The 27,707-nt window shown below is 46.8% G+C and overlaps 1 protein-coding gene and 1 long non-coding RNA gene across 2 annotated transcripts in view; both read right to left on the reverse strand.

Moving 5' to 3' along the window:
• PPP6C (protein phosphatase 6 catalytic subunit) overlaps nucleotides 1-27,707 on the reverse strand; it is a 169,380-nt gene that overhangs the window by 28,509 nt on the left and 113,164 nt on the right. The window lies entirely within an intron of this gene.
• LOC120914257 lies at nucleotides 6,064-15,456 on the reverse strand. Its single transcript, XR_005743643.1, has 2 exons — nucleotides 15,405-15,456; nucleotides 6,064-6,134 (listed from the first exon to the last, which is right to left on the reverse strand). It is a non-coding gene; the product is annotated as an uncharacterized LOC120914257 (long non-coding RNA).

Genomic DNA, 27,707 nt, shown 5'->3' on the forward strand with positions numbered 1-27,707 from the left:
TAAAACAGCGCTAAAATTAAAATATGATAATAAACCACTGTTTAAAGTCTTTAGTGTAGTAAATGATAGTGGGAACAGTTCAAAGCGTAATAGGCGTTTGTCAACAGTTGTCTTAGCGTGCACCTTCCACCAGATAACAGTATCTGTATTCCACCTCGTGAATCACACTCCCCCAGGGGGTCAAACTCACCAGAAGCCTCTAATAAGCAAGCCTTAAAGCGGGGGTCTCACCCGAAAAAATGTTTTAACATTAGATTGAGGCTAATTGTGGGAAGCAGAATCGGGTGTTTTTTAAAAAAAATCAATGCAGTACTTACCGTTTTAGAGATAGATGTTCTCCGTGGCTTCCGGGTATGATCTTTGGGACTGGGCGTTCCTATTTGATTGACAGCCTTCCGACGGTCGCATACAGCGCGTCACGAGTTGCCGAACGTCGGTGCGGCTCTATACGGCGCCTGTGCACCGACGTTCGGCTACTTTCAGGAATTCTTGACGCGCTGTATGCGACCCAGGGCTGTGGAGTCAGTAGATAAATGTTTCGACTCCTCAGTTTTATGTACTTCCGACTCCCCGACTCCGACTCCTCTGTATTAATATGCAAATGTATTTTATACATTCCTTGAGGGAAAGAAACGCAACCTACCACAGGACTACTGGCTGGGAAGCCAACAGTCTGTCTTTTGCTTAAACTGTGCAATACAGTAAACACAATGAAAACAAATCTGCTGCTGAAGATCGGGCAGTGGGAGGATCGTGGCAGGATCCAGGAAGGGGCATTTATTCTAAAACATGATTATCCTAGGAGAATCCCATAGTCATGTTTAAAGTTTAAGCTAACAATCGGAGTTTACAAGTTTTTATAGCCTTAGCTGAATGACAGCAGTTTTTCCAATGGTTTACAGCTTCAGTCTTGAACTATTGGCCCTCCATTCCCTTCACTTATACAAGTATCTCACTCTCTAGTCCTGCAAAAAACATATTTATTTAATCCCTTATCAGTGAGAGGCTAGGTTACACATGGACGCTGCGTTCCCTGTAAAAGCAGAACACAACACTATGGAAAGTATAAGTATTGCAGCTCCTAATTGTGCGTTGCGTGCCATATAGTGAAGCACATGAAAAAGCATGCTTCTTCACGGTCACTTAACTTGTTCGTTTTGTGGTTACGTGAGGCACTGCATGCATTGGTTTTTTTTTCTTACAGTAGAGAAGTCATTAATTATAACTTTTTGTGAATTGGGACATTTAAACTTGCTTTTTTTTTTTTATTCCAATCTAAATTTAGTAGGAGTCGGAGTCGGTGCATTGTTTGCCGACTCCGACTCCAGGTACCCAAAATTTCCCCCGACTCCAACTCCTCGACTCCACAGCCCTGATGCGACCGTCGGAAGGCAGTCAATCAAATAGGAACGCCAAGTCCCGCAGCCCATAACCGGAAGCCACGGAGAACATCTCTCTAAAACGGTAAGTACTGCATTGATTTAAAAAAAAAAAAAAAAAAACACCCGATTCTGCTTCCCACAGTTAGCCTCAATCTAATGTTAAAATAGATTTTTTGGGTGAACCTCCACTTTAAGATGTTCAGAAAAGCACTACTGGTACAGGGGCTCCAAACCAAGTCATAAAACACAAGAATGGTTGCACATAGCGTAATCCTGTTTATTATGACCAAACTCCCCCTTAATACTAACCAACTACGTACAAGATATCAACAAGCGTAAAAATGTGACTCAAGAGGGCGCAATCACCAATGCTCAGCCCTCAAGGAGGCAGTGTGCATCTCCTTGCAGACACCGCGGTCACTTCTGGGTAGAGCTGCACGATTCTGGCTAAAATGAGGACGATTTTTTTGCTTAGAAGATAGATCACGATTCTCGCTGCGTAACATCTTTCACATAAAAAAAAAAAAATTGGGCTAACTTTACTTTTTTTTTCTTATTCATTGAAGTTTTCCCAAAAAAATTGCATCTGAAAACCACTGGGCAAATAGTGCGACATAAAATATTGCAGCAATTGCCATTTTATTCCCTAGGGTCGCTGCTAAAATGTATACGTATGTGTATATCTCTATCTCTCATATCATATGTTTGGAGGTTTCAAGTAATTTTCCAGCAAAAAATATTGATTTTAACTTAAGAAATAGGTGTCAGAAAAAGATTTGGACTAAGTGGTTAAACGTCCTGCATTTACACACAGAGTTTGCTCAAAGAAGGAAGTTGGATACAATGTTTCATGTTAAAAAAACTTGGCAGATTGCCTGGACTTTTTGTTTAGGGCCCTTTCACACGGGCGGATCAGTAATGATCCGCCCAGTGAACCTCTGCTTGCTCAGCGGGGGTCGCTCCGTTGATCCCCTGCAGGTACAGCCCTGTCTTTTCTCTGCTCTCCCCTATGGGGGGGGGGGGAATCTGAGGAAAAAATAGGATTTTTATAACAGCTTACCTGTAAAATCCTTTTCTTGGAGTACATCACGGGACACAGAGTCTTAATCATTACCATCTGGGTTATATTCCACCATCAGGTGCTGGACACTGGTGTAATCAATTAGAACAGGAAGTTCCCTCCCTATATAACCCCTCCCATACTGGGAGCACCTCAGTTTTTGTCCCAAGCAATAAGTGTCCCAATATCCCCAAACAAGAGGGGTGGGGACTCTGTGTCCCGTGATGTACTCCAAGAAAAGGATTTTTACAGGTAAGCTGTTATAAAAATCCTATTTTCTTTATCGTACATCACGGGACACAGAGTCTTAATCATTACTATCTGGGATGTCCTAAAGCAATGCTTACTGAGGGGAGGGAGACACCAACAATGCAGACTGCCATCAGACACAAGGAATTCTAATGCTGCCTGCCGCATATTGTGCCAACAAAAAAAGGCTGCATCCTCCTGCCGTCTTATGTTCACTTGATAGGATTTAGTGAACGTAAGCACAAACGACCAAGTTGCAGGTCTGGCAAATCTGAGTCATAAAGGCTTGGTAATGCACCCCGCATGAAGTGCTTACTATCCTGGTAGGGTGTACCCCAAAAAGAAACAGGGGGAAGCCCTCTATAAACCACAAGCCTGAATAATAACCTGATGAATCAACATTTGACAATAGTTGATTTAGACGCTGCCTGCCCCTTGCTGGGGCCTCCTGGTAGCGCACCAACATCAGTCTTCCGTATCCGAGCAGCCGCTTCAGATAGGTCTTGACCTCTCTTACTATAACGAGAGAGCGCATAGCCATTTTAATAGCCGATCTGAACACTGCCCGCCCCATCTAGGGGCTTTCTGGCAACAAAATGTTAGGTTTCTATATCTGAAGCCTTCAGATAGATCTTTAACTGCTCTTATCTTTATTAAGAGAAAGCAATAACCTCTCCTTCCGCAGATCAAGGTCCTGAAAAAAAAGGAAAAGGAAGGCAAGAATATCTTAATTCAAATGAACACTGGATCCTTCTAGCCAATAAGGTTGGGTGAGTATTTAACATCACCCTTCTTGTACAAATAATTAAGTATGGCTCTATACAAAGAAAGTTGCCAATACTCTTGCGGAGGCAGCCGCAACCAAGAACACCAATTTCCTCTTTAGAAGGATAAAGGGAAATATTTATGGTGCATTAGCCCAAGGTGCTGACTCTGTAAGCCAGCATACTGGATCCAATCCTCCGAGCACAAGGGCGCCTTAACTGGCGGACGTATACCCGTCACCCCTTGTATAACGCCCAGATCAAGAGTGTGCCGAGATCGGACCCTTGATGGAACTTAAGGCCAGCTCCATCTCTTTTCCAAGGTAAGAATTTTACCTAGGACCTACTACCAAGGATTCCACCCCTTGGTTTCACACCAGGAATATGGGCCTTCCATATCCTAGGATATCTGGTCCTGGAGGCCAGCTGTCCTGTATGAATCAAGGTAACTGCCGCTGATTCTGTACGCCCCGATCCTCAAGAATGCAGGCTATAACAGCCAGACCATTAATACCCATGTATGCAAGACAGGATGTAACCCTGCAAAGCAGGCCTGGACAAGCTGTAAGGGACCCTGGGTCCTCTATGATCAGTTATGCTGTCCCTGCGCAGTAAGGTTGTATGGGCTATGCTGGAGCAATTAAGCCAGCTTCCGTTCTCTTCTGATGTAGCATGGAAGCCACGAAGGTTGCGGCCCTGGGGGGAGATAACACATAAACCAGCGACAACTGGGCCCCCAGGGTCACTAAAAAATCTGTCCCGCATGCGGGTGGATCCTTTGGCCTTGACACAAAGTTGTTCAATCCCTTGTTGAACCTGGACGTCAACACCCTTTATGTGCAGGGTAACGTTTCTGTGACATTTGGTCAGAAAAAAGTCGGGGTGTAGAGGCCAATCTCCCGGACCCGATTGTTGATGGCTCCAGCGAATCGCCTGCCAATCTAGCATTCCATGAAATGACAATTGACAATAGGCAAGGCACAAGCTCTTTTCTGGCAACCAAAGTAAACCACTAGAGAGGCATAGTCAGGTTGTATTCAGACAGAGCAACCCTGTAACCTAAACGTTCAGGTCCTTAAGCCGGATGCTCCATCCGTAGCTCTAGAAAGCTAGCAGATAAGGCTCCCTAGGAGCTTGACCACCTTCCCTGTGCCGTGGTCTCTTCCAGGCCTGGATTCTATCCCTAGAGGCCAGTCCTCGCAACCTGCTCCCAGGTAACGGGTATGAAGGATATTCCCTTCTGCCAATCATTCAGTTAAGAACCCTAAACTGAAATTCCAGCATATCCCTGGGACAAGACTCCTAGGATAATGCTAAGTTAGGATCCACTCGTTCCAGGCCAACAGAGCAAAGTTTATATCAGCCTTGAATAAAACTGAGCATAGGGAACTGTGTTTGAATAAAGACAGCATATTCCCTCTAGACTGGGATCCCAACCCAGGAGTTCCAGATAATTAATCATGCTGGACTCCCCTAGGCCCAGCCATGCTACTGACTGATCTGTCAGCACGGGTTTGCCTCGGAATGACATTACTGCTAAACTCTGGGCCTTTAGCCCTGCTAGAGGCGGGCCCTAGCAGCCTTGTAAATAAACACACATGCAAATAGCTCCCCCTATGTGCATGTGGCAACCTTTAAAGCCATATGCCTCTATGGAAGCGTGTGTTCATAGAAGCGTGAGTTCATAAGAATATGTTTTCCGCAAACACACAAAAAAGGGGGCGTGCTGTATACACGCATACATATAGCATGTGAGCTATGAACAAGCATCCTGCAAGCAAGTATGCGCCTATGTAAGGCCAAGGAATTCTGTATAATTAAGGAAACCTAATTATAATGCCTCCCAAGTCAAACTCTAGGCAAACATGCATTCTTATGCGATTCAGCAAATTTTCATGCGATCCAACATCTATGCATCTTAAGCACTCCTGTGCGGACAAGTACCCTTGTGGGACCAAGGATTCTTGTATGATCGAGCACCACTGTGCGATCCAGCAATTTTATGCAATTAAGCCTTTTAATGCGATTTTTGCGGACACAACCTCTCTGTGTGACCAAATATGCCTGAGTAATCCAGGACTCGGGTGATCAGATAACCATGTGTGAACCCGCATCTTTATGCACTCCAGCATCTTTATGCGATTTCGGACCTTTTTGTGGAAAAAAGCCTCTCTGTGTGACCAAATATCCTTGGGTAATCAAGGATTGTGGTTTGTCAGGTAAACCTGTGTGATTCCGCATTTCTATGCACTCCAGCATCTTTATGCAATTTTAGGCATTCCTGTGGAAACAAGCCTCTCTGTGTGACCAAATACCCTTGGGTAATCAAGGATTCGGGTTATCAGGTAACCATGTGTGATCCCGCATCTTTATGCGATTTCAGGCACTCCTGTATAAAACAAGCCTCTCCGAACGACCAAATATCCTTGGATAATCAAGGACTCGGGTTATCAGATAACCATGTGTGATGTCACATCCTTAAGCCCTTAAGCATTTCCATGCGATTTTAGACATGCCTATGGAAACAAGTCTCTCTGTGTGACCTAAATAACCTTGGGTAATCAAGGACCTGGTTTATCAGGTAACCATGTGTGATCCCGCATTTTTATGCACTTCAGCATCTTTATGCGATTTTAGGCATTCCTGTGGAAACAAGCCTCTCTGTGTGACCTAAATAACCTTGGGTAATCATGGTTGCTTAAAATATGTTCTAGGATGATCTTTGTTATTTATTGCTAATTGCTCTTTATTATGTACTCCTTTTTGGATCCTATGGCTGCCTCTACTTTGTAGGTATTGTTTCTGTTGTATTTACATTGTGATCATTCCCCCTTGTTTGTCATCTCCCTTCCCTTCGCCTTGGGCCCTGGGGATTGTGTGTGCACCACTGGTGCCGATATTATTTCCCTTCCCCCTCCCCCCTTTTTTCTGGGGGGGGGGGGGAGAGGATGCTGCTGTTCTAAGGCCTGGCGCACGTATGCCTACCTCCTGGTTTCCTCCGGGGGGGTGGCATACACAGACCCTGGTCCATACCACACTGTGGTTCGTGACCTTAGGGTCTTCTTTAGCGCCAGCAGGGAATCCGGTGCAGCACGGTGAACTGGTTTCCTCCCCCAGTATTTGGGGGAAACTGCATTTCCCCTCCGGGTGAGGTGATCGCCGTGACTTAATCCATTTTCCCTGGACCTGAATGGGCGATTGTGTATATGCATACACATATAATGACTTTCATATTTCAGGGTAGTGGCCACCATTTTTTGGTGACCCTAGTCCGCATCTATATACATAATTACAATTTTACTATTTTGACCCCTTTTTTCTTCCTCCTCAGGGTTAGGCATTGGCTTGGCTACAGTTCTGTTTTTGCAGTCATTAGTTTGTTTTTTTCCCCCCCGGTTGCCCTGACAGCACAGTATGCTGTGTATGTCACGCTTTTTGTGATGGTTTCTCATCACACCTATTTCCTGATCCTGCGCCTCGCTGGGCGCCTCCTTGCAATCACAGGCACTCCCCCCTGCCTGTCTGCTATTTCTCCGCCTCCATTGGGCGGTCTTTGTTTTGGAACGGGCGCGGTGACGTCACACGCTGGTCACCGTCGCCAGGTCTCGCGATCACTTCAGCCCTCGACTGGGCGGTTTGCGGCATGACCAGGCGTACTGACGTCATACGCTGGTCGTCGCCGCCCCTAAACGCCCACCAAGCTATACTCCCTATCTCCGTGATCACACGGAGACGCGGCTCCTGGCTCCAATCAGATAGAGGGGGCGTTATCTCCTCTGCCCCTAACCACATCCCCGACTGGGTATTTAATCACAGGGCTGCCAGAATCTGACAGCGCTGGCTGACCATGGTCACCTGTGACTGATCCCCCTAGTAGGTGAGTGGTTCTTCTTTATTAATTTTCAAGACCTATGGGGCTCTGTTTTCCCAGGTCCACCTGATGGTATCATTAAATAAACGCTTTTTTCTTTTTGCCTTATACTGTGTCCTCTGTAGATCCTTGGATAAAATAAGTGTCAGTACACTTTCATTTCTCCTGATTTCTGGGACCGCTGCCGGCTCACCCCCTGCTTCTCTGCAGTCATACAGCTGGTTTAGACTTCCAAGGTAACCCATTTGAGCATTTTTTTTCTCATGTGTTACATATTTTTTCCACATCCTACTTGCTTAGTATAATTACTACCCACATATTTTTGTGTTTCCTTTTTAGGAGCCTTGCCCACTAACTACAATAAGACCCTTTTCCCCAGTGGCTACGTTGCGGATTTTTTGGATGATTGGAACCATAACTCCATTTTGCTACTGACTGCTACCATGTCTTGCCTCCAAGCCATTTAAGCCCCTTGTTAGGTATAGCCCCCTCTATATTCATTTTTTATGCATACTACTACTTTATTTACCTTACCCTTGATATATATAATTGCACTATTTTCCTTGCCTTTGCAGGAGTCTCGTGTGTAATTTTCACACCCCCTCCTGCTCGCCCAGGGTTTGCCTCCTAGGAGTTCTGGGACCTTTGTTGTGTCTCTTGGCTTTTTTTTTTTTTTTTTTTTTTTAATTTTTTATTTGTAAAACAGGGATAAGGCCGCGCGGGCCGACAAGCAAAAGAAAATACATCAGTACACACAGTGCACGCAGTGCATCGAGTCACACTTCAACAGAACACATTGCATTAGAAACATTGCTACCTTCCCCCCCGGAAGCCCCCCCGCGGGCCGCCAGCGCCGGTAAGGGCCCGCGTCCCCGGGGGAAGGCCCGAAGGCCGCCCCGCGCCAACAGCCCGCGGCGGCCCCCAGGGAGGGGGGGGAGCTCCCCAGCCTGCGGTAAAACATCATAGCAACATGCTCGGACCGCGCAACCGGCCCCAACTTTTCTTTTTATACAGGAGGGCCCCCAGGTGGGGGTCATGAAAAAAGGTCAAGGGTAGAGGAACAGAGCAGAGGTGTAGCTCGGAAGAAGGAGAGGGAGAAAAGGAGAGCGGTCGAAGATAGGGAAAGAGAGAAGGGAGTAGGGATTAATTCTTCTAGTCGCCCGCCCCTCCGTAGGGAGGGGGGGGGGGGGGGGAGTCTCGCATGTAGCGCTCCGCGCAAGCACAGAGCCGGTCAGGGACTGGAGGGCATCCGCCCACAGGCATATGTTCACACGTCCGTTGAGGGCTCTCTCAATGCCTGGCCCTCAGCCGAGTATCTAAAAATATCCCAGAGCTGCCAGGTGTTTTTAAAGGTTTCCTGCCTGTTGTGCGCTGTGAGGACCAAGTCTTCCATGCGCCTAATCTCTTCCACTTTTGCGAGCCACTGGGGTATTGTCGGCGGGTGGGCGTCTTTCCACTGGAGTGGGATGCAGGCCTTGGCTGCGTCCAACAGGTGTCTAATTACAGATTTCTTGTACGTCTTCTCCGGAATGCTAAATGTGTGCAGGAGGAAAACCGAGGGCTCTGCTGGGATATCGTGGTCAATGAATTTTTGAGCCACCTCGCGGATCACTCGCCAGAAGTGGCTCAAGCTGGGACATGACCAAAAAATGTGTAGTAGCGTCCCCCTATCGGCGCGACAGCGCCAGCAGAGGTCCGACGTTTCCGGAAAAAACTTGTGGAGCAGCACTGGGGTCCTGTACCACCGTGATAGGAGCTTGTAGTTTGTCTCCTGTGTCTTAGCGCAGATGGAGGATTTATGTGTGAATCTTAGGATGCGGTGGCGCTTGGCCGCGTCAAAATTACAGCCCAATTCCTCCTCCCACTTAAGTATACCCGGGGGCACAAAATCCGCGCGCGGGGCGTTTAGAATATTGTAGGTTAGTGAGAGCGTGTGTGATGTACTGCCCGAGGTGTTGCAGGTCTCCTCTAGTGTTGTGAGGGGTCGAGTGTTGGCGACCGGGGGTGTCAGGGAGCGGAGAAAGTGGTCCAGCTGGCGGGCCCTCAAAAAATCCAGACGATACGGTCCCTCCGGATCCGAGAGCTCGGCGACACTACACCACCTCCCCCCCACAGAGAAATGGGAGGACTGGTGGAGGCCCGCACTGCTCAGTCTCCGGAAAACCGCATCCTGCATGCCCGGCGTGAACCGGGGGTTCCCCAGTATGGGGTATAGAGGAGAGTTGGTTGAGGATATCGACGCCTGCGTTAAGTCTAGCACAAATACGTATCGTATTACCGGCCAGTGGGTGACGTTTGGTTTCCGCCGGGACATCCGAGGCGCACCAGGGGGCTCTGTTCAGGGGGAGCTCGCACTGGTCCTGCTCTATCTGCGCCCAGAGCTTGTTGTCCTGGTTACGGCACCAATCCACAAGTCTGCTTAGATGAATCGCGTGGTAATAGGTGCGGACGTCTGGTACCGCAAGGCCCCCCTGGGGTTTAGGTAAAACCAGGAGTCTCGCCGGGAGACGTGGTCTTTTTTTTGCCCAAATGAATTCCGTGAGTATGGTTTGCACCTGTTTAAAATATGAGGTGGGAATGTGAATGGGCAGTGCCTGCAGGAGATACAAAAATTTCGGGAGGATTGTCATCTTCACGATGTTGCAACGACCCACCCAAGAGTGCAGTCCCGTATGCCATTTGTTTAGGAGCGCTCGAATTGACTTCAGCAGGGGCGGGAAGTTAAGATCATACACCTGGGAGAACGTCTGGGGTATGTGTGTGCCCAGGTACTCTAGGGCGGTCGCCGTCCATTTCAGTCTGAACTTCTCCTGTAAATGCATTAATTGTGTTCGTGATAGCCCCACCCCCATGGCTTCTGATTTGGTGAGATTGATTTTTAAATTCGAGAATACCCCGTATCTCTCAAATTCCCCCATGAGGGCGGGGAGGGAGACAGTAGGATTGGTGAGGGTAAACATGAGGTCATCGGCATAGGCCGACACCTTGTGTTGGGTGCGATTCCCCGCGACCCCCGATATACCTGGGTGCAGCCGCACCTGGCATAGAAATGGTTCTAGTGAGAGAGCAAAGAGGAGGGGTGACAGCGGGCATCCCTGTCGCGTCCCGTTAGTGATCGGGAAGGGGTCAGATGACACCCCGTTATACGTCCCCCACAGCCAGGGTACGGGCTAAGTCGCTGCGATCCACGACATCATGTTACGGCCCAATCCTACGTGTCTTAGCGTCGCGAGCATGAAGGCCCAACCTACTCGGTCAAAGGCCTTCTCCGCGTCGGTGCTCAGAAAAATACTAGGTGTCTTGGTACGAGTGGTGGTGTATAGCAAGTCTAGGACTTTGGTGGTATTGTCCCTCGCTTCTCTCGTTGGGACAAAGCCCACTTGGTCAAGGTGAATGAGACGGGGCAGGTGGGGCTGTAGTCTGGTGGCGATAATTTTGGTAAACAATTTAAGGTCCGTATTAAGGAGGGAAATGGGTCGATAGCTTCCGCAACACGTCGGGTCCCTGCCTTCTTTAGGGATAACTGCTATCTGTGCTTGGAGTGTGGAGGGGTGTAGGGCACCGCCCTCGGTAAGGCTATTGAGCATTTTTACCAGGTGGTTCCCCAGGGATGGCAGTAGTGTCTTATAATATTGGAGCGTGAGGCCGTCCGGCCCGGGGGTTTTCCCCGATTTGGTGTTGCTCACCGCGAGCTGGAGCTCGGCTAACGTAATTGGGGCCTCTAATAAAGCGCGCGTTTCGGCGGGTAGGGTAGGCATACGGGAGGAGGAAATGTAATCCTCCATTCGGTCCGGGGCCGGGGGCGTCGCGGATATATTATAGAGTGATTCGTAGAAGGACTTAAACTCCTTCGAAATCTGTTGTGGCATGGTCACCTTCAGGCCCGTCGGGGAGCGTATATGCGGGATGTAGGACGCGAGTTTTTGGTCACGGAGTGATTGGGCTAGGAGTCTGCCGCATTTATTGCCTGACTCGTAGATCTTTTTGCGAGTTATCTGTAGAGCCAACTTAGCCTTAAAAGTAAGCAGATCGGTGACCTGTGTACGTATCACGTCGAGGTCTGCCTTCAGCGGACCCGTCGGGGTTTGCTTGTGTCTAATCTCCAGGTCCCTGAGTTTGTCAAGTAGGGAGTTCAGCTGGGTCGTCCTCAGTCGCTTAAGTCTCGCCCCGTGTTTAATAAGGGTACCACGAATCACAGCCTTATGGGCTTCCCAGACCAGGCCGTCCCCGCACTCCACTGAGTCGTTAGTCTGAAAATAGTCGGTTATGTCTCTAGTTATGTCAGCCAATACTTCAGGATCCTGCAGTAGGCTCTCATTAAGTCTCCACGGTTTCCTTTGTCCTCTGTAGAAGTCTGTTAAGGCGTATCGCAGAGAGACCGGAGCATGGTCCGACCACGTGATGGAGCCCAGCGAGGTCCCTCTAACCGCCTGCAGTTGGCCATGGGGGACAAAAATGTAATCGATCCGCGAGTACGCATTATGGGGGCGGGAGAAGAACGTATAGTCTCGTTCACGTGGATGAAACATACGCCATGTGTCAATAAGCTGTGAAGCATTTAGCGCTAAATGGATGGTCCTACGTGCACCCCGGGTACTCGAGGAGCGTCCCGTTGAGGTATCCTCCTCAGGGATCAGGGGGATATTGAAATCTCCCCCTACAATAAGCTGGCCCTCAGAGAAATTCCGGAGTGCGGTCAGGTGGTTTTTAATGAAGGTGTCTTGTTGGCTATTAGGGGCGTAGAGGGTGGCAAAAGTGACCTTCGCGTCGCCGATCTGGCCTTTAAGGAAAATAAATCTGCCCTTCGGATCCGTCCGGATCCCGGACAAAGTCCATGGAATCTTTGCTGAGATCAAGATCGAGACACCCCTAGATTTAGCTTCCGAGTATGCGGAGTGGTATACCGTCGGGTAAAACCTATTCTTCAGGATTGGGAAGGCATTCTCTCTGAAATGCGTCTCCTGTAGGAGAACAACATCCGCGTTCAGTCGCCTCATATCGTGAAGCAGCAGCCGCCGCTTCTCGGGGACATTAAGTCCTTTCGCGTTTAGAGTGACAATAGTCATCTCGTCCATTTTTCTTGAGGGGAGGGGGGGGAAGGGCGAGCGATCAGAAGGAGGAGGGGGGGTGTAGGGAGCAGGAGGTAAGGGGGAGCTGAAAGGGTAGGATATAGGGGATTGGATGAAGAAGAGAAGAGAGGGAAGAAGTCCCCTGCGGGTGACCAGTTCCGCAGGGGGTGTAAGACGTGTCCGCTGGAGGGGTAAGTCTGCAGCGGGCACTAACCAGCGTAGCTGGGTAACTAAGGTTGCAAAATATTGCAAGAACGCTCCCCAATGTTACCTGGGTAATGAGCGTCGTCCTAGGTGGGTGTGTGGTCAGCAAGGGCGAACGAGATGCTCCCGCGCCCTTCCCGACTCCACCGGCCACCGCATGGGTGGCGGGCGCAGACCTCAATAAGAGGGCCGTAACCCGCATGTAATGTGGACAATAAGCAAACAATTACAGGTGCATACAGGACAGAAAGAGCACCACAAATTCCGACAGAATATAACGTTACAAACAGATGAACAAGTAAACACACTGACCAGGCTGACTATTAACCAAAATAACATCCCCGCCGCACAGCACCGCACACTACAGTACGGTAGCCTCCCCGTCAAACAGAAAGCCCCCAAATGCTGAAGTGAACCCCCCCCATCCGGTAACCCCCGGAAAAAAACCCCACCACCACCCAGCCTCCAAAAAACATCACCCCCTCCCCCCATCTCCCGCAGGAAGAGCACAACCTCCATCATGGGGCACCCATCAATATCCCCCCTCCCCCCAGTCAGCAGCTTCACCAGCCCTCCACAGTACTCACGCCACTCAGGCAAAGTGTCCCTGGTTGTCGACGTTCCAGTCCAGGCCGGGCGGTGGGGTAAAGGCAGCCTCATCCAGGGAATTTACCCTGCAACGTCCGTAGACCATCCGGGGAAGGGGGGGGGGGGGGGGGGGCCGACCACCGACAGCGTCCAGCCCCGCAGATACGGGGGGGGGGGTGACCACCCCCTCGGGAACACGGCCTCAAACGAGCGTGGGGGAGAGGAGGAAGAAAACGAAGAAGAGGGGGGGGGGCCATATCAACCCCGCCAGTCTCAGGGTTAGCCTCGCGGTAAAGCCTCCAGGCTGGCAGTTGAAGGCAGGGCGGGCGGCACGTCTTTCAGATTCCCCCCAGACAGCGGGGGGTAGGAAGGGCACACCAAACTCCAGCATACATGGGGGGGGGGGGGCGGCACAAGGCCGCGGAAACAGCGGTCAGTGATCCGGGGTGTAGAAAGTGCGGACAGTCAGCCTGATTCAAACAGTAGGGTAGGAGTGTTGAGTGACATTCACGACTCACGTGCATCCGCGGTGGGTTGGGCTCTCATGCGGCCTCGAGATCTCTGGGGTCGGGCAGGTTGACTGACGGCTGGCAGCAGGGTCCGGACGGCCCGTTGGTTTGGGAAGTCGTCGCAGCCAGTTCGGCACCGGGATGGGCTCCACGTCCAGCATTGCAAACAGCTCGGGTAGGTCTTCCGGGGTTCTCAGGGTGAAGGCGGCACGGTCCTTACGGAAGGTGACTGCCAACGGGTACCCCCACCGATATGTGCAGCCGCGTCTCCTCGCCAGCTCCAGCACCGGCTTTAGCATTGCCCGCCGCTGGAGCGTGGCCCGGGACAGGTCAGGAAGCACCTGAATTCTCGCCCCGTCAAAGTCCAGGTCGCCCAGGTCCCACGCCTTCCTCAGGATCGCCTCCTTCTGCGCGTAGCGGTGCAGGCGGCATAGGACATCACGTGGCCTGGCGGGGTCCGCGGGCCTGGGGCCCAGCGTACGGTGGACCCGGTCAATCTCCAGCGAGGGCGGGGGGGTCTCCAGGATCTTGTGGAAGATCGCTACCACCGTCGCCGCTAGGTCCTCCTGACCCGTGGCTTCGGGGATGCCTCGCAGCCGCAGGTTCTGTCGGCGGCTCCGGTCCTCCATCTCCTCTAGGTGCAGCTGCATCTCTCGGGCCTCCGTAAACTGAGATTCGCAGGCCTGTTCCAGGGCCTGCACCCGCGATGTCAGTGAGGCAACTACTGTCTCCCCCGTCGTTACACGGTCCGCAACCGAGTGTAGCTCCGTCCGGACTTCTTGAATGTCCCTGCTGTGTGCCTCCTCGATGCGCAATATCAGGGCTTCAATCTCGGAGCGTGTGGGGAGAGCCTGGAGCATGTTGCGGAGGTCCGTATCAAGTCTAGTCTGGCTCGAGGTAGGGCCCTCCATCTCTGGTCGGAACACCGACGGTGTACCTGTAAGGGGGTCCGGTGTCTGCGAGGCGGCTGGGAGAGCCATCGGGCTCAAGGCTGGTGTCGTGTGGGGGCCTCGTGGTGCAGCCACAATGGCGCCCGGGGAGAGGTTCACAGGGCTGCCGAAGTAGGTCCGTATATTACCCTGAGACCTTCGGGGATGGTTTCTCCTGGAAGCTGATCTCGTCCTGTATCCCCTAGGGGTTGTCATGCCGTGTCCATATGCCGGGAAAGTGTAGCGGCAGTCGGTGTAAGCCGAGTCGGGCCGGGAGCTCCTCTAAAGCATGTCTCTACTCGGCCATTGCTAAGCCACGCCCCCCTCTTTTGGCTTTTTCCCTATACACCTTAGGGATTCGGTACCATGATGTCCTCGCGGTCCATACATGTGGTGATGGGTATGTGTTTTGTGTATTGTGCAGATTTTAAATCTTTTGCTTTTTCTTTTCTTGTATATGAACACAAATTTGTAATTTACTTTATTATGATCTTTATTACATACAGTATAATAGTTCGCATGGACTCTGGCCCCTGAAGAAGGGACGGAACCTCGAAACGCGTAGGGCCTGAACCCATCCCTGCGAATATACAAAACCACCCATTGATGAACCTTGCTTTTAAACTATTGTGTTCTTTATATATATATATATATATAATTTTTCTTCTCCTTTTTTTGGAATCTTCTCATATAATACATTTTATAATACCCTATACTCTCTTCATTTTTGTTGCCGTTAAAGCCCCATCCTGGGGGAACTTCTCCTTTTTCTAAATAACCTTGGGTAATCAAGGACCTGGGTTATCAAGTAACCATGTGAGATCCCGCATCTTTAGGCACTTTGCTGTGATTAAACACCCTTATGTGAACATATAAAATCATACGAACAAAATAACATGTCTCTTTATGTGATCAACAATAAAACATGCTTTGTTACAGTTTTTTACCCCACATGCATTTTGAACATTCCAAACTCATGTACTTCATGCAAACATGTGGACTGTAAAGAGGCAGTTATGCTCTGCAGATGTGCGTCTCCGCAAACCTGCAACGTTAGCCATGTGCACAGCAGCAAATGTGCACCCCCCCTGTTGTGCATTCGGTTAGCCTGAAGCCAACACCAGGATGAGGACTTTAAAGAGACAGAGGCTCTGGCCGTCTAGGCTAAGTGAAGTTATATGCAGCTTGGATCTCTGAAAAAACTGCAGCTGCAACCAGAGCTTTTGGGGCTTCTGATAGTTTTCTCCTCATTAACACCTGTTATCTGTTCTCTGACAGTGAACCTTCATCCTCAGGTCTTTCAATCCCTTGTTTGAGGATTTAGAGCAGGGAAAGGGACACACCCTGTTTTCTGCTTGTGAGGCTGCTGTGAATATAGCAGTTAACCTCTTATAGACCTATACATGCAATGCAACAAAACATATGCAGAGTGCTGCAATGTTGGGGGAGGCTCACGCCTGACAGGGCTGATAGCTCACATAAGATAGCTCACATAATTAGCTATCTTAAAGCGGAGGTTCACCCAAAAATCCACTTTTTGACATTAGCTGTAGCATACGGCTAACATCTGCAGTATGCTGTTTTTTTACTTGTACTTATCGTTATATGAGCCCTTGTTTTCCGGCTCCGAGCGGGGAATCCTGCGGGGAATGGGCGTTTCTAAGCGAAGAGGAGTTGATTGACGGCTGCTAAGGCGCGTCTTGGCCTCTGTTTAATCTTCAACTGCCATGATGCTGCACATGTGATCAGTTATGACACCAGCCATTGGATGGTTTGACAGTTTGGTTGAGAGCACAACCAATGTGACAGTTAGCATTCCTGGCATGCCAGGAATGTAACTGCTTTTTCAAACTGTTAAATTGATGGGTGAACCCCCGCTTTAAGTCTCTACAGGGGAGGATAGTATCATGCAAGCATGATAAAAAGGGCCACCAGATTTAGGTGGTGATACCCCTTTCTACCCCTGAACCCTCTTTTACGGGGAGACAAAAGAGTCCTAAGCAAAAAGCAGAGGAACTTTAACCCTGGTGCATCAACAGCTGAACTTAGTCTAGCAAATAATGCTTGCTAACACAGCTAGATGCCGAGTAGGTGTCTTAAATGAATCTGTATCCAATTTCCACAAGGTGCTTACGTGCTCAAGCTACAGTGTCCCCCTGGCTTCTCTGACGTCTGGGCCTTTTGAAGGGGCCGCCCTGCGTCTGCACCATGAGCCGGCGCACGTGCGCCAGCAGCAACCACATCGTCCCCCCGCCTTTAAAGCGCGCCCCTCTCACGCGCGCGCGTAGGGGAATGGTGAGGGAGATCCCCCAAGGAGCCGTAGAGACTACGAGGGACCCCCCCCATCGTGGCAGAGCCTGAAGCGGAGGCAGTAAGCCGCACCCTAGATCAGCTAACCTTGAGCTTCCGTTCCTGGAAAGCATGGCAAGCGAAACACCCGGCATGTCCTCTTAGGGCCGTTCGTGGAAAACAGATAAGACATACTCATGTAGGGGTACCAACCTCCTGAATGGGAGATCTATGGGTATTACAGCCATCCTGTCTCAACAGACATAGTGGTTTCTTTGCCAAGGCACACATGCATTATAGGCAAGACCCAATAGCCCCTTCAGCGGAGGACTAGGACCCACTAGGGGAGGTATATGGGTGCCAGAGCCATCCTGTCTCAAAAGACTTTGTGGTTAAGTTGCCCATGCATAGAAGCATAAAATAGGCGAGACCCATAATCCCCAATGGAGAACCCACTGTCGGACCAAGTCCCGTAGGTACCTCCGCTTACCTTTCCACGCTGCAGGGTATTGCAAAGCAAGAGGCCCAGCCTTCACCCCTCAACGCGGGCTTCGTCTCAGACCTTCAGGGACTGGGGTCCATAGCAGGTCACCTCTCCCCTGGACCTATATAGCACCCTGGCAACAGAAAAAATATTTGGTCTTTGACATCAACCAATGTACTGGAACCCAGGGTCCAGCTCTCAGAGAGAAGCATTATAGGCAAAACCTCGTTCTTCGTACCGAGGCCCGGGTACCGTCCACTTTGGCTATGAAGCACCTTGGACGGATCCGGATTTTATAGAGACTCTTTACATCCAGCATGGATCCCTCCAGTGGAGCTCCTCAGAGCACATGTTAATTCGTGACCAACACCTTAGACACTGGTGAAAAAACTGAGGTGCTCCCAGTATGGGAGGGGTTATATAGGGAGGGAACTTCCTGTTCTAATTGATTACACCAGTGTCCAGCACCTGATGGTGGAATATAACCCAGATAGTAGTGATTAAGACTCTGTGTCCCGTGATGTACGATAAAGAAAAAGGCCATCTGTGTTCATTTGATCCTATGGCGGAAGGAAAAATAGGGTTTTCCTCCGTCTGCAGAATCGGAGAAATGCGGATCGGGCGAGATCAGGTGTCAGCAGATGTTCATCCGCTGACACCCGCGATCTCATAGGGACCAATGTATGTCTTTTTCATCCGCACACAGATGGATGAAAAAGCAGACTTACGATTCGCAGGTGTGAAAGGGGCCTTACACAGACAGAAGTTTATCCCTTTGATCTAAACTTGGCAGACTGCCCGGACTTTTTGTTTTGACAACTGAGTGAACAGATAAAAAATCTCTCCACTATATTATATGAAAGAAAAATCGGCAAACTCTGCATTGGAGATCTTCAGGGGGGTTGAATCGAGATCACGATTTTTTTTAACAATTGTGCAGCTCCACTTCCGGGTAAGAAACGGTGGATGGTGGAGTGCAAACGCCACTTTGGGGATGTCGTGCGGGTCACGCCATGTGACTGCCTGACTTCAACAGAGGGCGTGACCACACATCTCAATGGGCTTAAATCTCCTCGCAATGGCCAATCCAGCACACACAGGAACAGATGACAGGCGCTAGTCACTGCAGCCTAATTGGACGCGGACAACACAAACCTTTCAGAGGAGCGCGGAGATATGCAATACATCTAAAACAGCCTCAATAAAGGCATATTATTATTATTATTATATAAAACGCACCCAGAACAATACATATAATAATTGAAATAAAAACAGAAGGAATGTTAGATATAAAAATAGATTAATCTAAAAATCTATCTGACCCATTCAAATGTAATAATACTCCAGATTCATGCTGAGAGAGACTTGAACACATGCATGATAGATCATGACTGAATATTTCGATATTAAAGCGGAGTTCCAACCACAATTAGCATTTTTTAAATGTATGTCCTATCATCTTGCGTTTTTATAACATAAATCTGGTCACTTACTATTTTACAATCCGCCGCCGATCCGCATAGATATTCAAAAAAGATAGTTTATAAACTGTCTACACCGTTGTCATTTTGCTTGTGGGCATTGTGAAGCCTACAGGCACTTACTTCCTGGAAGTCTTGGATGGGGAGTGATAATTGGACAGCGCACTGCATCCTGGGAAATTATGACACATTTCCCAGGAGCATTAGAGGGAGATGTCAGAATCCTAGGTGGTTTCAAAGGCAGATTTCGTGGGACCGCATAGCAACAGGCATTTCCAGATGAGTAAAAAAAAAACTTTTTTTCTTTAGTCGTAAGCTACAGTTTAAAGCAAAATTGTTTTTTTTGATGGAACCTCCACTTTAAATGCCCTCCCGGGAGACCCATCGTTAATGGGATAGGTTCAATTTCATCACGGATGGGGCAATACCTGGATCTTTTTCTACAGAAGAGTGTTGTGCAAATTAAAGCATACTTACAGTATGAGACACAAAAAAACTATTACATCTCAAAGAACTTGACTTATCTGAAAGAGAAGTATACCTGGTAACTGCGAATGTGTCCTATACTATTATTTAGCATGACGATGCCCTTTTAGCATGACGATGCCCTACTGGCCCTAAATTGGGCCTTGAATCAGAGGGATGATATAGCAAACAACCAGAAGGTGTTCATTCGGAATGCCTTAGATTTCCGTCTAGGCCAGGTGTCTCAAACTGGTGGCCCTCCAGATGTTGTGAAACTACAAGTCCCATCATGCCTATGCCTGTGGGAGTCATGGTTGAAAATGTCAGCCTTGCAATGCCTCATGGGACTTGTAGTTTCGCAACAGCTGGAGGGCCGCCAGTTTGAGACCCCTGGTCTAGGCCATAAATTACTTCTGAAAAAAAAAAGAGAAAGAAAACTGCGCTATCTTATAGATACAGAAGCCGCCAACACAGCAAGAGAGATCAAAAAATTGCTAATAAAACATGTGGAAAAAGTGTAGCGCCAACAATGAAACAAATTTTGATAATACAATAAAATTAATTAAATCGTGCAACACCACATGTGAATAGATGGTATTAGAAAGTCCATATATTAATGGATGAATCGGTTCCACTGAATAAAACAGATGCACAAAATCCAATATATGAAAAAGTGAGAAGTCCACCACCACTTATGACAAGGGGCTTACCGGATCGATTGAACCTAGACAGGCATATACCTACTAGGTCAATCAGGCTTTGTTAAAGTTGATATACTGAAGCGGGTACACCATACACGTCATGCGATTCGGTATCAATGAAGGCAAACCTCAGACAGATAACTCAAAATTGGTTCCCAGCAGACAGCGTTTTTCAACAGATCACACAGAGGGCATATCAGTAGTCCAACCGATAAGCATGAAAAAGAAAAAGCAGGGCGCACATAGCGTAATTCCGTAAAAAACAAACAAAAAAAACCACAATATTTATTTTAAAAGAGAGTTACTCACATATTGCAACGGTCAATTGAGCTCATAGAAAAAGGGTAGCAGGAACAACAGTAGTCCATCCCGACATGTTTCGTTACAAAAAGAACATCATCTGGGGTACGGTCATCATGCTACACTTACCCTTATATACAGCAGATACCCACATTCATATCCACATTCATATCCAGGCTCCAATAGGCAGCTGATGGCAATAGCATAGCACTTTTTGTATATTCCAATGGAGGATATGGCGTGCGGGTCAAGCCTCTCTTTCAGTACAGGAAGTACCTCAAGAGGATAATTAAAATAGACCAGACCAGACCTCGAGAAACAGAGCTATAAGCTCACTAAATGGCATCCGCTCGGACAAAGGGAATTGTGGCCGTGCAGGAAAGATATATAAAAACGTCATTGCCTTTATTAGTGAAAGGATGTGCGCTCCACGCTCTAACAGCGCGTCACAGCACATCCCATAATATTGCAACCAAGCCTCATTCTGGGGATGACGATTAGACATACTCTCCCCCTATTGGTAGATTACGGTCACATGACCACAATACCAAGCCTCATGTTGAATTCGGGACTGTGCGCTCCACAGCAGGCTAGATAAAAGTGAATAGCCTTACTGTGGAAGCGCAATAGAATGATAGGGAGAGAGAAACGAGCTTATTTAAAAACGATCTGTTAGAAACTAAATCCAAAGCACAACACTGTGATGGACATAGTATTATTATTAAAAAACAGAAGTTAGCCTGTAATTAAAATACTTGCATGATGTTAGATGACATAAATGACATTTAAGAAAATGTATGTGTCAAAAAACTTTATAAAATTTTGTATTTAAAATGTACTAAAATCTGTCTATAAAAGGGAAATTATAAAAATGCCTAAATAAACCCCCTATGGTAGGAAACGGGGAAAAAAGGACATGCATTCCTATTGGAGCCGAGATTGATTATTAAAGGGGGCTCCCAGATTCCGATAAGCCTCCCGCCCGCATACCCCGACAACCAACGGCTAGGGTTGTCGGGAAGGGGCCCTGTCCTCATCAACATGGGGACAGGGTGCTCTGGGGTGGGGGGTACCGCAGTGTGCCCCCCAGAGCACCCAACCCCCCCATGTTGAGGGCATGCAGCCTGGTACGGCTCAGGAGGGGGGCGCTCGCTCGTCCCCACTCCTTTCCTGGCCGGCTAGCATGCTTTGGATACGGGTCTGGTATGGATTGTAGGGGGACCCCCTACGCCATTTTTTCGGCGTAGGGGGGGGGTCTCCTTACAACCCATACCAGACCTAAGGGCCCGGTATACTCCTGAGGGGGGAACCCATTCCGGATTTTTATTTAAAATCTGGCGGGGAGTTCCCCCTCAGGATTCATAATAAACGCCGCACACGTGTAGAATTGGCGGGAATCCAAGTCGGATCTCCCGTCGCTTCCAAGTCGGCGCTGGCTCCCGCGATGGAGCTCGTAGGTGGTCCAATCTCGCCGAGAAAGGGAGCGAGATTGACACAATATCGCGGTCACCTACTGTATGTGAGTAATTCTTAAAATAAATATCGATTTTTTTTACGGAATTACGCTTTTTCTTTTTCATGCTTATCGGTTGGACTACTGATATGCCCTCTGTGTGATCTGTTGAAAAACGCTGTCTGCTGGGAACCAATTTTGAGTTATCTGTCTGAGGTTTGCCTTCATTGATACCGAATTGCATGACGTGTATGGTGTACCTGCTTCAGTATATCAACTTTAACAAAGCCTGATTGACCTAGTAGGTATATGCCTGTCTAGGTTCAATAGATCCGGTAAGCCCCTTGTCATAAGTGGTGGTGGACGTCTCACTTTTTCACACATTGGATTTTGTGTATCTGTTTTATTCAGTGGAACCGATTCACCGATTAATCCATTAATATATGGACTTTCTAATACCATTCATTCACATGTGGTGTTGCACGATTTAATTTTATTGTATTAAATCACAATTTGTTTCATTGTTAGCGCTACACTTTTTCCACACATAAATTACTTCTGGTACAACAGCAATTTCTATTCCCCAGAAACGCGGTGTCGCAATGGCCGCCAAGTTCGCCCCAAGTATAGCAAACTTGTTCATGGGGGAACGGAAGGACAAAATAATATTTTCTGTAAAGAGGGACAAGCTTCTACTAGAGAGAAGATATATAGACAATCTCTTCATACGATCAGGAACTGTTACATCTCTACATGAATTCTTAGAAGAATTAAAATCACAACACTAACAATATAAAACTAAACTAGTGAATTCAGTGAAAACAGCACTCACTTTCTTATGTCAATATCTACAGGCAAGGAAACAAATTGGGGACTTCGGTATACTTCAAGCCAACAGATTCCAATAGGTATCTACCCATTTAAAGTGGGCACCACCCCATGTGGTTAAGAAACATTCCAAAAAGGCACAACTAACCAGAGGGGAAATTGTACAAAAATATGAAGATCTTAACTCGCAAGCTCTGGTAATTAAGAAGAAATTTGTAGAAAAAAAGGCTACTGTGAAGAGAATATAGACCTGGCTATTGAGAGCATTGCCTCAGTCCCGAGAGGGGAACTTCTGAGAGATGCGATACATCCTCAAAATACCAATAACCAGGAATGGAGCTTCACTCCCAATTTAAGGAAGTGGAGGAAATTTTCGGTACCCATTGGCATATCATGCTCTTGGATAGGGTACTCAAACTCTCACTACCACCCAGACCTTGGTTTATCTATAGAGGGGCTCCGAGCTATGCAGACAAAATTGTAAAGAAAGCGATTGATCCTCCATGCAGACCCTCCTCCTTTTGGGACAAAGATGGGTTCTACGCATGAAGAAAATGTTGTGCATGCCAAGAAGTCAGAATGCCCATAAGAGCTCTTGATAAGTTTGTGTCTACCTCCAACAATAAAGAATTCAGAATTAAGTAGTTCATTACATGCAATACAGCATATGTAGTATATGCATTCCAGTGTCCTTGTGGATTCATCTATATAGGCCGCACAAAGTTTGCCAAGAATACGTATCGCAGAACATATAGCCAATATTAAAATGGGTTTTAAAGATCATAAACGTGTCATTACATTTTAAAATTCATCATAACCAGGATCCTTCAGGGTTAAAATACTGGGGTATTGATCATTTAAAACCTTTTTTGGAGAGGCTCAAAAGTAGTGAGAACATTCTAAATGCATCTCATTGGTCGATACATTACTGCCTAAAGGGTTAAATGTCGATCTTGACAAAGGTCTTGTTTTATTAGCGACTATTAACCACTTAACGACCGCCTCCTGCATATATACGTCGGCAGAATGGCGCGCCCGGGTAGATGTACAGGACGTACCTGTACGTACATCTACCCGGGCGCGCAACCCGGTCCGGAGCTACGGGACCCGATCGCCGCTGGGGTCCCGCGATCGGTCCCCAGAGCTGAAGAACGGGGAGAGCCGCGTGTAAACACGGCTTCCCTGTGGCGGCTGCATCGATCGTGTCATTCCCTTTATAGGGAGACACAATCAAAATATAGTAGAGTGTTCTTTATACATCTGAAAGATGCAGATTTTTAAGATTTATATTCAGTTTTTACCACTATATTAATTTATTGATAGTGGTTTTATTCTCCATAAACCAATTATGGTCTACAGTGTATTGTATATTGTATTTATATTTGAAGGATTATATCTCCATTTATAGATTTTAACCCATTATTTGTGCATATTTGTTTAATATCGAAATATTCGGTCATGATATATCATGCATGTTTTCAAGTCTCTCTGAGCATGAATCTGGAGTACTATTACATTTGAATGGGCCACCAATATTTTTAGATTCATTTTTATATCCATACATTCCTTCTGTTCTTATTTCAATTATTATATGTATTGTTCTGGGTGCATTTATCCCATTATTATTGCTTTTAGTAAAATGCATTTATTGAGGCAGTTTTATATGTATTGCATATCTCTGTGCTCCTCTGAAAAGCATTGCGTTGTCTGCGTCCAGTTAGGCTGCAGTGACTAGCCCCTGTCATCTGTTGCCATGTTTTGCTGGATTGGCCATTGCGGTGAGGGTGGGGAGATTTAAGCCCATCGAGATGTACGTAGTTAGTAAGGGGTCTTCTGCTGTAGGGGGAGTTTGGTCATAAACAGGATTACGCCATGTGCAACCATTCTTGCGATTGGAGCCCCTGTACCAGTGGATCTTTTCTGATGGTGAGGAAAGTAGCTGATGAACATCTTACTTAAGGCTTGCTTATTAGAGGCTTCTGGTGAGTTTGACCCCCTGGGGGAGCATGCTTCACGAGGTGGAATACGGATACCGATTTCTGGTGGAAGATGCACACCAAGACAACTGTTTAACAAACACCTATGATGCTTTGAACTGTTCCCACTATCATTTACTACATTAAAGACTTTAAACAGTGGTGTTGACCACGGGTTTATTATCATATTATTTTTAATGCCGTTTTAGTATTTGAATGATCCAGGGATTGGACCGATTTCTATATCTTTAACAGCTGCTTAGTGCCTTTAAATATTTAGCAATTTATATTTAATGTGTTTAGGTTTGTATACATTGCCAAGAGAGCTGCGGAATTAAATTGGCGCCGAGTAGGTGTACTGAAGGCCAGGGTGTGTGCACACAGACACACACACCACACACCTCCATAAAACTGTCAATTGTAAATAAAAAGTCCAAAAAAGGTGACCTTAACTCATAGAAAGCCAGCACATTTTACAAAGCGGCTTAATGCCTGGAGCACTAAAGGGTCCCTTAACTCAAAACTGCACACACAAACGTTTAAGGGCTAGTTCACACTAGAATCGGTCCGCATCTTAGTACAGTTCGATTTTCAGCCCATTTAGCTGAATGTATCAAACTATTGCAACAGTAAATTCATAAAGTATTTATGTGAAATATGAGAAGCAGGTGGTGGCGCCAACCTTAAGTGTAGATTAAATGTCAAAAAATAATGAATGTTGTATGGGTGGTATAATAAAGCCAAAACAAAAACAAAAAACAACAAAATTGTTGCGTGGTGATCCAAATAACAAACTGTTCAAAAAACTATTCAAGAAACAAGAAACTCAAAAAGTGTTCAAGTGCTGGAAAATCATTCCATCTCTGCTTCATGCAAAATTGAGTGAATCAATAAATATAAATATAAATATAAATATAAAAATAAAAATATAAATATAGTGCAGTGTGCTTTCAACAGACAGTTTCCATACTGTCAGTAAAAGAGTCTTTATGCAAAAAATCCATGCAAAAATAAATAAATAAATAAAATATTAAAAGTGCTGTGTGCTTCTTCCACGTGAGAGCAACGTAGGTATAAATCTTCTGTGCAAAAAAACGTGCTCGCTCCCTATGGTCCCGCACTCACCAGATACTTGAACCCCTACAGGGGTAACAGGCGTTCACAGTATAAATACTGACAAATCCCTGGATCTTCCCAGAATCTAAAATTCCACCGCTCAGAAGAGGAGGAGACAAATGGATTGCCCAATAGTGTGATATCGTTTTTAAAAAGGAACAATTTTTATTCACATTATACAGGGTACTCACAATTTGGTAGAAAGGTTAATACACATAACATAAAAAACGTGCTGTAGCTTAGAGTAGCGTCTGCTCTACCGGTTTCGTCGATCTGACGTCATCTGGGCGCTCCAGATGACGTCAGATCGACGAAACCGGTAGAGCAGACGCTACTCTAAGCTACAGCACGTTTTTTATGTTATGTGTATTAACCTTTCTACCAAATTGTGAGTACCCTGTATAATGTGAATAAAAATTGTTCCTTTTTAAAAACGATATCACACTATTGGGCAATCCATTTGTCTCCTCCTCTTCTGAGCGGTGGAATTTTAGATTCTGGGAAGATCCAGGGATTTGTCAGTATTTATACTGTGAACGCCTGTTACCCCTGTAGGGGTTCAAGTATCTGGTGAGTGCGGGACCATAGGGAGCGAGCACGTTTTTTTGCACAGAAGATTTATACCTACGTTGCTCTCACGTGGAAGAAGCACACAGCACTTTTAATATTTTATTTATTTATTTATTTTTGCATGGATTTTTTGCATAAAGACTCTTTTACTGACAGTATGGAAACTGTCTGTTGAAAGCACACTGCACTATATTTATATTTTTATATTTATATTTATATTTATTGATTCACTCAATTTTGCATGAAGCAGAGATGGAATGATTTTCCAGCACTTGAACACTTTTTGAGTTTCTTGTTTCTTGAATAGTTTTTTGAACAGTTTGTTATTTGGATCACCACGCAACAATTTTGTTGTTTTTTGTTTTTGTTTTGGCTTTATTATACCACCCATACAACATTCATTATTTTTTGACATTTAATCTACACTTAAGGTTGGCGCCACCACCTGCTTCTCATATTTCACACTTTTTCTCCATTCTGTGGGGATTTTTCTGCAGGGGCAGCCCCTCACACTTATTATATTATATACCTTATTTTTAAATATTCTGTAGCGCAGATTCACATTTTTCCTTTTCCATAAAGTATTTATGGCCCTTCACTTTAGGTTGCAGTCAATTTTTTTTTTATTGTTAATCTACACTCAGTACAGTACCTCATAATGACAAAGGGAAAACAGAATTTTAAAAAAGGTCTGAATTAAAAAGAAATATCACATGTACTTGCGTATTCAGACCCTTCACTCTGCTTTGATGAAGAACCTCCGGCAGCAATTGCAGCCTCTATTTTTTTGGGCTATGACAAGCCCTGCACACCTGGATTGCCATTTTTCAGCCAATGTGAACTGAAAGTTAAATTTTTTTGCGCTGAACTGCTGTTAGCTGTGTGTGTCAGCCAGGCGAAATGCATTGCACAGGAGTTCAATTGATGGACTGTGTTGCATACAGGTGGTGTACCTGTGGAAGTGAGCTCAGCGTGGCCTGAGAAGATGCATCCCACTTGGGAAGGCCCAGTGAGTGGATGGTTCAAGCGGAATTGCAAAGAGTGAAGTCTGCATGTGAAAGTGCGCTGTTTTGCAAGTCTTGGAGACAGTGCACCAACATTTTCCTGTGTTAAAAAGGAACTGTGTTAAAAATCATTGCTCTGTTTGCAGTGATGGGGAGGTCAAAACGCAAACAAAGCAATGATTGCAGAAATGAGAGACAGAACCTTATGGCTGGAGGGGTTGTTACCAATAGAACAAGCCCCAGACTGCTACAAAATGCACTTGGCTGCACTGAACCAAATCAAAGTGCATGCTGTTGCCCCTGGCAATGCTGGTGTAGGCCGGCCAGCTATTGATGTGAAAAGTGTTGAGGAGCCAGGCGCGCTGTTTGCAGTGCAGTGAGTGGGGGCATGAAGTTTCCAAGTGCTCTTTGTCCC

This window comes from Rana temporaria, chromosome 9 (genome assembly GCF_905171775.1).
Source record: "Rana temporaria chromosome 9, aRanTem1.1, whole genome shotgun sequence".
NCBI lineage: Eukaryota > Metazoa > Chordata > Amphibia > Anura > Ranidae > Rana > Rana temporaria.